Consider the following 15,675-nt stretch of genomic DNA (forward strand, 5'->3'; position numbering starts at 1 on the left):
TTTTTCTAAGACGAAATTTTAACGATATGTAAATTATGTCGTGATTACATCTTAATATGAAGCAAAAATAGGGTAAAAATACACAAAGTAACACAGGCCGGATCCGATTTGAATATACTTTTCTGGAAATTTTTGAAATCGAAAAAAATCGATTTTTTGATTAAAAAAATTTTCTTCTTAAACAGATGGCAGCAGATTTTCCAATCATAATTAAAATTTCAAGCCATTCACTTACACGAGGAGCAATAATTGAACTTTCGGATTCTTTTTCTAGTTACTACATATGCATAAGAGTATAATTAAACAAAGTATATTATGATTAATGTCGACAGCTGATCAGACGCTTCGTATATTTTGAATACCTACAGCGAAATTAGATGGTCTTGAATTATTTCTTTACCTATCGGTACACTTGCTCTAGATTATCACCTCCCCAATGTCTTTGATATTAATTTTATTTGTGAATACAATACATTACACCATATATTTAGGTCGCAACGCAAGGCGATCAATTCATCGGAGAATCAATACAGCACGCACTAATCCGTAGGGTTGAGCTCTTAACATTTTAACCTTAATTTGATTTAAAGCCCCTTTCCCAATAACCAACTTGATATGAACCATGGCGATATTGCATCTACATTAATACCACCCGTTTAATGTCGTCATCGAAATTATACAAATCGAATACATGGATTAGAAAATTTCCATCAAAACTCATATTTCATTGGTTTATATGACTTTGGTCGGATTAGTTTTAATCCTCCCCCGAACCAGGGCTCAACGATTACGTGAGGGATAAGAGGGACACAAAATATGTTGAAATCATGACAAAGGTAATAAGGAACAACCATGGTCGCTGAGTGAAATGAACTATTGCATCCTTCTCCAGCCTCCTCTCGACGGAGAAGGCATTCGTGCAGCCGGACAAATTTACGTCGAAAGTATCGAATATGCGCTGTCTCCCTTTGCGAAACGACGTCGCGAATCGAGACTGCATGCTGCGCATCGCGGTCGGTCGATCGCAATATCGCACGACCAACCATTATCGAGCAGTTATTCCGACGGCGCCGTTCGACGTGATCTTTTCCCGAGATGGAGACCCATCAGGGATTCCCGTCCGGCCGCCCATTTCGCATTCCCCTGGAGTAGCAGGCAGGCTCCGGAAAGGGAGAGGAGGAGCTGGAGGAAAAAAGGGAGCGGGAGCAGGAGAGAGAAAGAGGGATCGAGAGGCAATTAATCTGCCTCTCAGGCATGGACAGTCGTCGTCGGCGGAAGGGGCTGAGGACGAGGAAAGGGGCGTGGATTGGGGGGAGGGGGAGGAGTGATAAAACCACATCGCCACGAAAACACCTTGAGACATCTACTCCGTTTACCTCTCTTTCCTCTCGCGAAATGAGACTTGAGATTTCTTACAAACCTCTCTCGGCATGTGACGAGGGAGGATGGGAAAAATCCAGGACGGATTCAGAAACTTCCTCAGCGTGGATTGCTGGAATTAAAGATTTCCCTCCCCCCTTTTCTCCTCCTCGCTATTCCATTGTCCCATTGGCGTTGTTGTGACATCGGACCGATGGACATTTTCATTGATGCACGTCGACTGGGCATCAAATTGGCATCAACATGTATTTTCTTTAATCTCCGAAAAATAGGCACACAATTCATGGCCACGTCAAATTTTCCATATCTCGCAATTTTTCTCTTCATTCAATCGACCAGGTGTGAATTTTTTTTAATTTGAAAAATAAACACTTATCGCAATTAACCCTTCAAATTTTTAACGCTCGCAGCTTTGTATTCAAGATCGCCGAAGACGCTAAAAAAAAAACTCACCCGGTGCTAGAAATAAGTCTGTGAAAAATTACGAAATTTTTCACGCCAATGAATATAATCTGCAAAATCACGCCAGGGACTATTAAACACTTCGTTTTTAGATTAAAAAGATTGAAGGCGTTGTCATATTGCACGCAGACTTATTAAGACAGACCGGTTTCGACGGGTCCGAGTCATTTTTAATGTTCACGCTGGCGAACCACTCCGGGTGCATATTTATCATGCCTAGAGGCAAGGGAGAGGGAATTTCCTCGAGGAACGGAGCTGAGGGAAGAATTTACGGATAATGAGAACGCTGAAGGGTCTAGGAATTATAGATGGAAACGGATGAAAAATAGATGGTTGAGGAAGGTATGGTCAATAAATATTAACACGCCATCATGACTCGTGAATTAGTATTTCAGACCAACATTTTGTTGACAGAGCCTTCCCTTCTTCCCGGTACAATGATAAAACTCACCTTAATTGTTATACCACAAGGTCTTTAGTATTTCAAAATTCCATGGAATTAGGACGCCTACCAATTCACCTTGATTTCTTTGATTAAAACCGTAGGTTCGTCGCACTAATGTGTCTCACATATTTTTTCCGTAAAAATTTATCACAAGTTTAATCTCGAAAGTCAAAATTATTAGCTGGATGAAGACGTATGGAAATGTACTTGGCCTCCACGGCGAATCAGTAGATTAACCACGCTTTCTCAAGGCACGGTCAACACACCCCGTTGGCATTCTCCAGCACGCTGGAAAGATAAGAGCTTTGCTCTTGATTGCCTCGAGGACGCAAGGAAAAGATTCGAGTGAGTTTTCTCGGGAAGACAAAACATGATGGGACCTCAAATGGGAAGAGGGATAATCCATTGATTTGATCAAGCCGATCCGTCGAGACATGGGTTACATTTTAAATCATGTCCGTTTCCCATCGGGAATGTTCAATTTTTCATCGAGGCAACTTCGGCAAACGACACCTGGACCGGATAATGAAGCGAGATTTCTTTCGCTTGTCGAACAAATGAAAATCACAGCGGATTTGTCCAGTTCTCTTATTCTGTGCCAATTCGAATGGAGCTTATACTTATGATGAGCTGGCACATTGGTTGATCCATGCATTATGGCTTTCAAGTCGATTTGATATTTGTACTACATGCTGCTTTCTTCCACTAGAGCTAGAGCTAGCGCTCAATTCTCACTTGGGGTGGCATAAAAAGTCCGAAAGATGCCATCAAGCATTTTATGGAATAGAAAATGAACACTCAAGCGAGTGGAGGAACAAAAGGATGAAAAACAAAACACAATAAAGCCAATGCAAGGAAACAAATGCACTATAAAAATCCATATTATTTCTTTGAAGAGAAGGAAATACTTTATAACTACATAGACATTGAAGGGTGGAAAATGAATTAATCATGGCGGCTGGTTCCCATTCTGTTTACTTTCACGCCTGATTTGAGGATATCTTAAAGTCCTTAACCTCCCAATGTACTTAAATGTACTAATCACCGAAATTAAGGGCGCCTTTTAACAGCAGAGAGGTGCCTCACGCATCCGCCCATACCTTTCCATAGCTCTCCTGATGTTTAAGAACTCCTGCATTAGGATAAGAATTGAAAATGTGCCAGTTATTCCGTTATGGCGTATGCAGATACGCTTACTGCCTCGTAAATTTGAATTTTTATCCATTCCGGTCACTGTATGTGACAAATGCGACGCGTTAAAGGTATTTCCTAATAATCTGAATTTATATGCGGGACACTAAGATGTCTTGCTCGGACATTAACGTATGACATCTCCGTGTTCTCCGAGGCATTAGTTAAGCAACTTTTATACGGACTGTCAATGCAATAACTGTAAATACACATTAACCTACAAGCCACCGTTGGAAAGTGCGGCAGGGGATGCATGGTCACCACCCATTTGGGTAAAATTTTATTTCCGATTGGACAGTACATTTCCATTTCTACGGTATTTCACACGAAATATGCGAGGGATGCTTGATTCGGACGTTTCGACAATCTTTTTCCCTTACTTCTCACAGTGATCTCGAGTGCCAGTTTGATCTAAGTTACTAACTCGGGTCTGCATTGAACTCCCGGGATTTCCATTTCGGATTTTTATTATCCAAAATCAACAGTTTCAGGCACAACTCCGTGAGATCTCACCTTAAAGGCTGAACAAAAACTTAGCGGATTTCACGAAAATTATTTTCGGCACGACGCGTATCATTTCATCACCCTAATGTTCGAAAAATGTTTCGTTTCCAATGCAGGTACTGTGCCTAACCCGCATCTTTTCAGGCCTTAGAGAATATTTAGCCTATGTTCTTTTACATTCGACGAAGAGAAAATATCTGGGCTCGAAGAAGATGGAGAGAGGAAAAAGAAATGTACGTTTAGAGGGGATGATTGGAAAGCGGTTTGAGAGTAAAATTCAGTGCGGTTTTATTTATTCTATTTATTACTGGGCGTAGCGGGTAGAGGTTTCAGATGCCGACCGGGAGTTAATCCAAGTAAACTCGAATAATGTATATTTTGGTCCACCAGACTTTTCCGATAAACCACAAGAAGCATAGGGTAAGAAACTGTCTTCCCTCACATATGTGAATTTCGCAGGTCGCTGACTCCACCATCAGGTTAGTTCCCCCCCTCCCCCCAATCTACCAAACCAATTTCTGACTGGTGATTTAGTTTCAGGTCTACCTACACTTAAGTGATCCTTGCAAGCCATCGCTAGGATGTGTGGCCGGGGGATTTTCAAAATCAGACATGCAACGTCAAAGTTAAGTTCTGCTTAATTATCAACACATTGGTAAAATATTTCCAATAATGGATATAATTTGGACAGGAATAATAATTATAATGCTCAAATATTTCAAAATTCATTCGCTAATAAGGCCCGTGTTTCAGCGTATCAACGACATCATCATATGGCGTATTCATCATCCCATCCCAAGGATACGAAGGATGTCACCCTGTGATGTAACCCATCGTCCGATGATGTCACGACGTCATAATCATTATCCTGGATTATGATGTTGATGCATCGAAACACGCTTCGTTTTCATAAATATACTTCGATATTTTTACCAAGTATTTTAATTCCCGTTCACATAAAGGTGGATTTTTACAATGCAGATGATTCTACAGCCAAATTGAAATGGAAATAATGTTGACTACAGCTATAGACACTACGGTATCTAAGGCTAAAATTTTCATACGATACGAATTACTAGTTGCAAAAAGAATAAGGCGTATTCTCATTACGGACTAGGTAAAATGTTGGCGATATACAAGTCTACATACATTTTTTTTAAACGTACACTATGTCGGGGACAAATTTTCCCCCCAGAGAATTTCTAATTCTGCTCAATAAAACTCGAAACCCCGAACGAATCTTTCTAACCAATGACAAAAAGAAATAATCGCTCTCGTTAGCATGACCACAGTAATTAAATCGTCGAGTGCCTGATAAAGTTGCTAAGGACAGTTCCAAGGATATGTTAAGACATCCGATTCTCGACCACGGCAGACTATGCAAAGTGGAATGGCAGGTAGTTTACATAAGAATACCTTCGTTTCAAGTCGCGCCGAGCTTATGCCATCCGCTCCAAAAGCGGAGCTCATTGTCAACGTTACTTGGATGGGCCATTAAATTCAAGCATAATCGCGTTTTTACGACATCTTATCTCTCCCGAAAAAACATGGGAGTTTTCATTTGAATCCCATTAAAGTTAAATCCCATTGACGTTTTGACTGTCGCGGCGAAGGCAGTAACATGTTTATTTAAGTCCTGCCTCAGAAAAGGACTGCAAAGGTCATTCGATTGCCCAATTCAGACAACTATGTCCCCGCGCGCAGACGTTGGCCCGCTTTGAAATGCAAATGCAAAGGCACATTCGGACAAAAGTACGTACAAATAAGTGGTTTCCGTCGATATGAGCGCTGTTGAATAACTACTCTCCCTTGTGGGTGGTAAGTGGGCAAATGACACCTGCGGACGAACTGTCACGCTCGGGCGAAGGTCCCTTTTGAAGGACGCTCGTCAAGATATTTGTGTACCGTAATGCACCTGCGGAAAGATAATTTAGGTCATTTTCTTTCACATTAATGAAAAATATGCAAAGACATGATGTTTTATGCTTTTTAAACTGAATTTCATTGCTATGAATGAGGAATAGTCCATGGTTCAACTTCATCTCGACATTTTCTATGTCACGAGTCGTTGTTGAGTTAAAAAATAAGTACCTAAGAACGGGTGTCTTTTATGTTTTCGGTCGCACATAGGAAAATGTATGCGTCATTCCTGTTGGCGGCGGGCTAAACAGATCTCCTCCCCCCATTTGGGAAACGCTGAATGATCCTTCGAAAACTCTTTCGGCTGAGGTTGAACTCTATAGTATGATGGAAAGAAAAACACAAGTCCACCCAATGGCAAGATAAAAACAGCCATGAATCTAACAATAAGGTGGGTGTCAATAATCCCATTCGTACGGAAATGACCTTCTAATTTGCAAGATAGGGACATTTATCTTCGCGGCCTCATAACGCGCCATTTCTCGTTTCAACTTGAGTCATAGTCCTTTCTTGTCTTCGCATTTCTCTTCGTAAATGAGTGATGGTAATTTTGGTTGACAGTAAAGCAGTCTCGCTACGGTGGTGAAATCATAATTTAAATAGAAATTAAGGCGACTGTTTCAGGCTTTACCTCGCGGAAAAGCCTTCACGAATGAGGGCATGCAGACAGCGATGGATAAAAATATTTATTGAAACGTAAACATTATTTCCATTATTGCTATCGTCTAGAGGTCACAAAATACAACCGTTGGGATAATTTAATCGCACGTGTCAGCGACCACCTCACCCTACTCGTTCCTCTGCTGGGGAATTCCGGATTCACTTCCCGATGACGATGTCTATCAACGAAACCAAGGCTATTTCTCAATAAACATTATTGTACCATCGCCGTATTTTCTTGCCCTACATCATTATAAAAAAACAATAACCAAGAGCTATTAACGTTCTCCAAACAACGGCACTTTCATTCTGGGCCACAATTATCTGTAAAATGAATAGATATCGGCACAATATAGTCATAATATCCTCGTGCGAGTCGTCGCAGAATAAATAATTCCCATTGGAGGGAGGTAAAATTGATCTCGATATGAGCGAAAAATAAATATTTCCCATCATCTTTCCTTCCGATGTCCACGCAAGTTTCATCAATTGAATCTTTATCGATCATATCGTTAGAATTAACTTTCGCTCCAACTCGCAACAGAGTTCTCGCGAAAATTTGAGATCGATTCTGGACGAATTCCATTCATATCGCTCGGGTAAACTGACTACATTTTCGCGTAAACGCCTCTGAATCCAATCGGTGCCTCGGAAACGGATTGTGCCAACACGCTTCTTGTGGAGTCAGCATTCCTCCGCACTCCTTGTGAGCACAAGAAGTGTGTTGACATGACGACTCAACAACCTCACCGCATTCTAAATAGGGTTCGCTCTAAAATGTTAAGGCCGGCGTCATGTGGAGCGTGGCCGCTTCGGCCCGTCGCCATAAGAACTGGATCCAACGTTTTTCATCGAGGGGCTCCATACGGCAGACACGCCGGGCGGTGGCGATTGCGACCCGCCTTTGACGAGTCCGGCCGGCCTCGATCGTCATTTCTGGAATCGCGACAGGGTCACGTCTTTTGTATCGCGTCGATTAAGTCGCGGTGACCGGGATATATGGTCTCGTCGGCGAGTGTGGGTGGTGATAGAGTTAACAAACGCATTCTCGGCGTTGGCAAGTGAAGTTTTCGAAAGCATTTACGATAATGCCTATAACCCCCTAAGTGAGCGAACGGAACTTTTATTGAGCACCTCACAGAGTAAGCAAAAATAAACGACGATAGGCACGAAGACAGCGCCGGATAAAGACGCGGGTTTCAGCGACTGCACTCTGGGGATTCCCGCATATCCAGATGCGAAAGTTTATTTTTTCCTAGCCCTGACCCTGAGGGGATACTTGATGGTATATCAAATATACTCTCCGGTATCCCGGCCTCCGCACGTACTGCAGAAACGCCGCTGCGTGTAGCATGAACGAGGACTAAAATGTTAAAAAATATATTAGAAATGACTCCGGAATCCTTTCATTAATACTTTTGTTGTCATAGGCGAGAAGACTAGAATCTAAGCTGCACTGAAGTGAACTTGTTTCGTATTGCATATAAAATAATTACTATTATTGAATTTCATTCATCCAATGTATTCTACCTAGTAACGTGGTTGGACGGTCTCTAACCCCAATTTTCTTCTTCAAGGTGCGGCAACATAACTTCCTTTTTTCAAACGCAAAAAGATTTCAGAAAAGGAAGTTATGTTGTCGCACCCTGTACGTATCCTTCTGTATTATTCTACGAGAACTGTCATTTTGTATCCTAAAAATTTTCCTTCTTCATTCCTTCATAACTTCTGCCGGCCTTCATAAGGTCTACAAATTCTGCCCTCTTCCTACCTCTACTCCATTTACCTCATACTTGCCCTTCTACCACTGCTTTCTACATTCCACCACCTTTCAATATTTCCTCCATCCACTTGATCTGCCTTTTCGAATTTTCCCTACCAACTTCATCTCTCCGCCCACCATTTTTCAAACTTCAGCATTTGTCTTCCTCTCAGCCCTACTTATTTCCTCCATTCTTGGCGACGCTCATATCTCATTTTCCTTCATATTTAGTGTCACCTGATCCTAAATTATTATGATTTCATTACAGCTGGGTGATTCAAAAGAATAAATACAAAACAATAATCAACCAAACTGATAAAAAATAACATAAAATCCAAAAGCTGATGAGAATATGCAGCGAATGGCTTTCCAGAATGTTTCATGCCCACAAGAAGCCAGCAAAAAATTATAAAGTGCTCGTAACTATGTTAAAGAGTATGTATGCAAATATGTAAATGCTATGAATGCAAAGTATCACTAAGCTAATTGCGTTCATGATATCCTTATTTCGGGAGAAAGCAATATTCCTGTGGACGGGGTTTATCTAGATTTTAAGAAAGATTTCGATAAAGCCCCTGCTCCACGCCACCCCCTGCCACACACCCTAGTAGTGGCTTGCAAGGTACTAAAATATCAAATAACTCTGAATTCATTCAAGACCATGCATCGTAAATTTACTTTCTCCATTACGTTTCATCATTTTATCGATTTATCAATGCTATTCAAACTTTATCACTGCCTTCATTAATAGTTTTGTAAAATGAGATGAGGTTTTCCCTTACCAGCGACTATATTTCAGATTATGATGCATGTTCGATAGTAATTGTATCAGCATCAATGCATGAAAAATAAGGGAAAAAGTTCTGACAGACGTACATTAGAAAAAATAAAAAAATGATGCTCGGAAACCTTTCCTCATAATAACTATTAAATTTAAAAATATGTAAAATGTAGGTTCCTCAACAATACCGTCAAACACTAATATTTTAAAAAATCTAAACGATTATTATTAAATAATCTACCAGTTGAGGTAGGTTTTGGATGGACATTACTACCAAATACATATTTTATTACTCCTGATAAAACACAATCCAGCATCCTACTCTATAGGTCCCTCTTCATCTCCGAGTACTTTCTTCCTCCCTTCATCTCGTCCAACATGTCTATCCTGTTCCTTCCCTTTCCTCTTTTGCCCAACATTCTTCCCTCTACCACATTATTCAACACCCCACTGCCGATCCATACCCCCTTCATCCATTTTTCCTGCCTCCATAGGATTTCTCCCAACAAACCTCTCTCTTCGCCCACCACACCTAGTATTTCCTCATTTGCTTTCTTCTCGGTCCATTTCACCTTCTCCATTCTTCTCCACACCCACATTTCAAAAGCCTCCAGCCTACGTCTATCCTCTTGCTTCAATGACCACGTTTCCGCACCGTACATAGCTACGCTCCATATCAAAGTTTTTACGAGTCTTTTCTTAACATCCATACTCAACGTCCCTCTCATCAACTCCCTCCTCCTTGTAAAAGCCTCTTTGTCTAGCGCAATTCTTCTCCTTACGTCCCTACTACTTAGACCATGTCGGTCCAAAACACTTCCGAGATACGTAAACTGCTCTACCTGCTCTAGTTTTTGCCCTCCTATTTTAATATTTGGCTTACCTTTTTACTTTCTGGAAAATCGCAAATCCTTTGTTTTTTTATATCGATTCTCATCCCGTATCTATCGCACTGAATTTCCAATTCCCTCAGCAATGCTTTCCAAACGATACCAAAGTAAATTATATTGCGTGTAGTTTAAAGGCAACATTCCTGGCCGGTGCTCTGATTCAAAAAACAGAACTCTTACCACTTACGCAGTTTTTAAATATCATAAGCATAGCTATTTCACAGGGGACCGTGATGTTAGTCTGATTATCGAAAGCGATTATTTGGAATCACAATCGACGCCATTGATTATCACCACAATCAAATTTTCTTCATTAGATAATGGAGATCAATGCGTAAGGAGTATTGCAGAGTCATTATTCTCGGTACAAACATCACCCCTCGTCATTGCCTCTTATAGGCACATACTTTCTCCTAAAACATCACACACATTGATATTACTTAAATTTTCAGCGTCATAAAAAAAGCAATCGCGTTGACAAGTTTTTCCTGGCTGTTTAACTATAATATTTCCCTGCTTAAATCCACAAAACCATTCCCCCTTCGACGGCTGTTGAGTGGTGGTCCCGACTGGTTTCGGTTCGCAGGAGCAGAAAACGTGTGGTCACGTGAAGCGTTACCGGGGTCCCCGTGCGATACGCCCGTCGTCATACGGACGACGAATCGTCGCCCGCGTATTTCCCCATACCGCTCGTAATAACCCTCGGTCAACAAACCCAGACCTCTCCATCTCCAATTATTCTCCCTGGCCCCTGATCTCTTTATTAACTGGCTCCCGTAATACCTGCAATATTTCTTTCTCGCCAGATTAATCAACATTTATGTGGCAGCGCGATCCAGCGCCGTGGGCGAATCATCTAGAATCCCGCTCCGATATTCGAGAGATAAGCGTTTAATTAAAGAGATTCGTGGTGAGGAGAAATTCGTCGAGGTGTCTGCGACATTGGCGGCGGTTCAGAGGGGGACGACGGGGTGGGGGGAGGAGTGTGTTTGCGGAGCGACAGATGGTGGCACGTTAAAAACCAATGGTCTTCAGTCCTTGCCTCGCTCATAGTCATACACTCTGCACGTGTGATGAAACCTGATTGCAGAGACAATGAAATGGGGCAAGGCTCTCTTTCTCTCCTTTCGATTTTTCTGGAGTAGCTGATATTATTCGGACCGTAATCATTCTCCGCCGTAATAGAGAAACACTGGTGTAGTAATTTCATTTATGGGTGAGAGCACATTCACGTGAATGAAATTATCTGGTTAATAAGGTCCAATATTTTGCATGGGAAGAGAGAAGAAAAAGCTCCCGTTCCATTATCACGACAAAGACCAATAACCAAGTTGATGGGTGTTAATGGGTAACATGAAAATTCCTAAATACAGAGTGCCTTCGCCGCGTAACAGTTAACTTGGTCAGAAATATGTATACTATTACTCACGCATTGCGAGTTGAAGTAGGTACATGGTACCCTGCAAATCCATCGCCCGAGCGCGTGGCAGTGGAATTCCGCAACAAAAATTGCTCCCCAAACATCACGTATTAACTTGGAATTTGGTTGGTGCGGTATTGGAATGGAATTTGGTATGGTGCTCTGGTTTTCTATCTCGATGAACCGAAGTCAATACCCGGAAATTTGTAAGGGGTATCCCCATTCCTGCTTGAAATTCGTGTGGGATACATTCAAATGCGTAGATGTGTCTGTCGGAAGTTACGTTACATTACATGACCCCGCTATTGTCAACAATGCGTCCATCTCTACCCTCCTTCCAGCCCCTAAAAAGTTCCCATTTATGACATGTCGCCCTACTCTTTCCAATGCCTAAAATGACCTCAACCTCAATATTTGCAATCGGAGACACGGAGGAACCGAGCAATTGCAGACTTATTTCCCTCACAACCATTCCATGCAAGTTCATGGAACATATGGTTGCTTGTTCGATCGTGAGACACCTCGATATTCAGGAGTTATTGATGAAAAATCAGTACGGGTTCCGAAAGAGTAGATCATGTGAGACACAAATTGTACTTTTTGTTCATGATATCCTTATTTCGGTAGATAGCAATGTTCCAGTGGACGCGGTTTTTCTCGATTCAAAGCAAGGTGTCGACAAAGTACCTTATAATAAACTACTCACAATGCTAGAAGCATATGACATAGGTAAAAATATTCTGGATTAGATTAAAGACTCTTTGAATGGTCGTGTACAAAGAGTAGCGATAGATGAAGTTAGCTCAAATGCATTAGAAGTTACTTAAAGTGTTCTCTTGGGAAGTGTTATCGGGTGTCTTTTATTCCTACTTTACGTTAGCGACATTGACTCCGCAGTCACTAATAAAATACGTGTATTTGCCGGCAATGTAGTGGTTTACCGTAATATCCGTAATCCTGGGGATACAGAAGCTTTATAAGATGACCTTAATGTTATACAGGGTTCGTCCGGAAAATAAGTGTACTGAGCTCAGGAAAAAAAATGTATTACACTTTTACATATCTTAAGCTAATATTCCTCAAAATAGGACCCTTGTGAGTCGATACACTTGTTCCAGCGGCGTTCCCATTCCTGGAACGCTCCCGCGAAGGCATCATCGGGAACCTCTCGAAGACTCGTCGTCGACCTCTTCTCTGGCCTCCACGAACATCTTGTGCCACCGAAAGATCATGTTTCTGGACATGGCTGACTCCCCGTAAGCCTGGTTAATCATACCGACAGTTTCGGTAGACGATTTCCCAAGCTTTACCGCAAATTTGATGGAATAACGCTGCTCCAAAAACTTCGGCATCGCGTTCCGTGACGTGGGTCGAGCGTGGAGGTTCGCGTTAACAGAGCTCCTCACTACACCACAGCTCAGAGCCGACTGCCTTTTTCAGTGTCGCTTGCCAACATACCCCCCTCCAATCGCAGCCCGTCAGAGCGGTGCTGGGCGCGCCTGGAGCGGCGCACCCAGCCCAGGAGTCAGTACACTTATTTTCCGGACGAACCGGACCTTTGTATTTTCTGTACAACGCTGTTGCGACACTTGGAAATTAGAATTAAACTTAAAAAAGTGTGTAGTGATGAATTTTTGGAAAAAGAGCAATTCCCTTACGAAAGCCTACTGCATCGGGAACACGGAAATGGAATGTGCAGACAGGTCAAAGAGAAATGTTATCTTTTGAGGGTTTGGCCTCATTTAGAATATGCTGTTATTTTATGGGAATAGTATTCGTTCTGGGAATTATTCCAATGAGCCGTGGTTCGATCGGCAAATAAAAGGTTCCAAAGATTTTCCAGAGATTTGATATTTAACGTTCAATGTTATTCAGATATTCACGATACAAAATTGTTAAAAAACACTATACCATGAAACAATCACCAAGAAAAAAAAAATTATTTGCCCAGCTGTAGTTGACTAAAACACATTACCGAAAATTGGAAGTTTCGGGTTGGAATCTAGGTCAAGATTTTTTCATTTGTGATTTTCGATGAGTAAGTGTGTCCACTTCTTTTCTCTTATGATTCCTGATAGTATTGCCATGACACTTTCTTTTATTTCATATTTATACTATAATGGGCTGCTGAAGTCGGTTGGTATAGGATTCTATAACCGGTAAAATACATGTTCAACGGAGTCAAGTAATGGAGCCACCTCCCAGAGGTGGCTATTCCAGGAACTATTTTCCGCGTCGTGTATTTATTTAGTTAAAAGGATTTCTGGCAGAGACTTATATAATAGAAGTACCATACATAGAACTACCAACTAAAACTTCGCAAACATGTACATTTATATTTGTGAGGGTGGAGACATATACTGATTGTCGAATGGAGTAAATTTGTCAATCAATTCTTACATTTCAGTTACTATGGGCCTGAGAGCTGGTATCGATCACAGAAAATATCAAACATCGAAAATAGACAGGCGACAATTTGGTATTACTACTTCACTATCCATATTCTATTGGTAAAAATGTAACGACCCCTGCTCTCGAACTTAAGTTTAATTTTTGGCGAAAAATTTAATTATAGATACTGAAATGTAAACAACTGCATTTGCATAAAAATCATTTACGGAAAAAAATCGAAATCGTGGCAGGGGAAGAGTTTAGAGACGTAATCCAAATATTTGTGTAAGGTTAAATATGGAATGGACTGTCCTATTGCTCGTACATTTGGGTTTGGATTCTAGGTCATCATACTAAACTTCAGTCCTACTCCTTACGTCATTTGAACAGAACATGTACCTTTTTACGGTGTTCTTGGGTGCAACGTAGAACCTTTGCGATGGGGGCACTGTCTACTCGAAAACCGTAAGAAGAGTAATGTGCTGAAAATTACGTTTGGGGTGTAAGTAAAGGTCGATGTGACCACTAAGAACAAGGAAGAGCCGTAGTATTTGAAAAGAGAAGATTAATGGCGATTTTAAACTTTTGTGGTGTTGGTGTGGATAAGGATGTAATAATGGAAAATGAAGCTGGATATTGAGAATAAAACACGATAAATTACTGCACAGCGTGGCGAAAGAGAGGGAACTGTTGGATGAAATTAGATTATGACAGAAAAAGTGGCGATAAAATACATGGCAGAGGTAGAAGGGAATTGAAGGTTATAAGAAAAGAGGTAATGTTACGCAAACTGGGAAATAAAAATAGACTAAAGAGTTCGGATAGCATATATGCTAAAGCAATAAGGATGGGAGACCTTATGGAGGAGGCCGCGAAGAAAGCAGGTAAGAAGAAAACTTTCAGAAAGGTACAGAACATCCGAGTTTATTAGTGGCATCGTTGCAATTGTTATGGCCCCATATTACATGTGAATGCCAAGGTTAAATAAGAGGGATGCGAGTTCAAATACTCGTTGCTTCCACCCAAGATGGACAATCACAACAAAATAGTACACAAGCACCCCAAAATTTTTCATTTGAAAACATATATTAATAATGTAGCCAATCAACCATTATTTCGAAATATGTGCCTAAGTTTCTGTTTATATATGAGAGCATTTATTTATGTATTAGTCCATATTTATTCGCGAATGGCTGGAGCCCAATAATATCCCACGTCACACGACCTTTGCTGGCGGGTTATTCCGTAGATGTAAATGGGAATCGTAAACTAAAAGTGGCACAGAGCTGCATAGGAAGCACAATACGATGTGAAAGAGTTTACAGGGCATCCCAAACCCTATCTCAACGCGGTACACTCCCTACAAACGTACAATATGGTGACATTTTGTATCAATGCGTAAAGCCAGATGAGTTGAAGTGAGATTCGCGTACCCTGGGGCGGGATCGTGGACCTTCATAACGTTGACGCTATCGTTATTTACACAGTCGACAGCGAACATTCTGCCACAATTGCTAATATTTTTCACTCTGAGGAACCCGACATAACGCACTTACTTGCACTAACACGGATCATCGTAGCCACGTCGCGTTGCGGATAAATAGCGACGGGAATTACTCTAAAAAAAATTAAACCCACGACCGCGCTCCCGAAATACGCGCGAAAACAAAATGGCGCGTCTATTCGTGAGCTAAAGACCGGATATTTCCGCGCGTGATCCCTCGGAGGTGAAATGATAGAAACAAGAATCACGACGCCGAATGAATTACGTGTATACGTAACGGATGGAACTCACTCGATGGAAATTGAGGTGGGAGCGATAAAACGGGCAATTTTCGATGCATAAACCATCGAAGTGGACGCCCCGAG

This window comes from Hetaerina americana, unplaced genomic scaffold (assembly GCF_022747635.1).
Source record: "Hetaerina americana unplaced genomic scaffold, ioHetAmer1.1.p SCAF_5, whole genome shotgun sequence".
Lineage (NCBI taxonomy): Eukaryota > Metazoa > Arthropoda > Insecta > Odonata > Calopterygidae > Hetaerina > Hetaerina americana.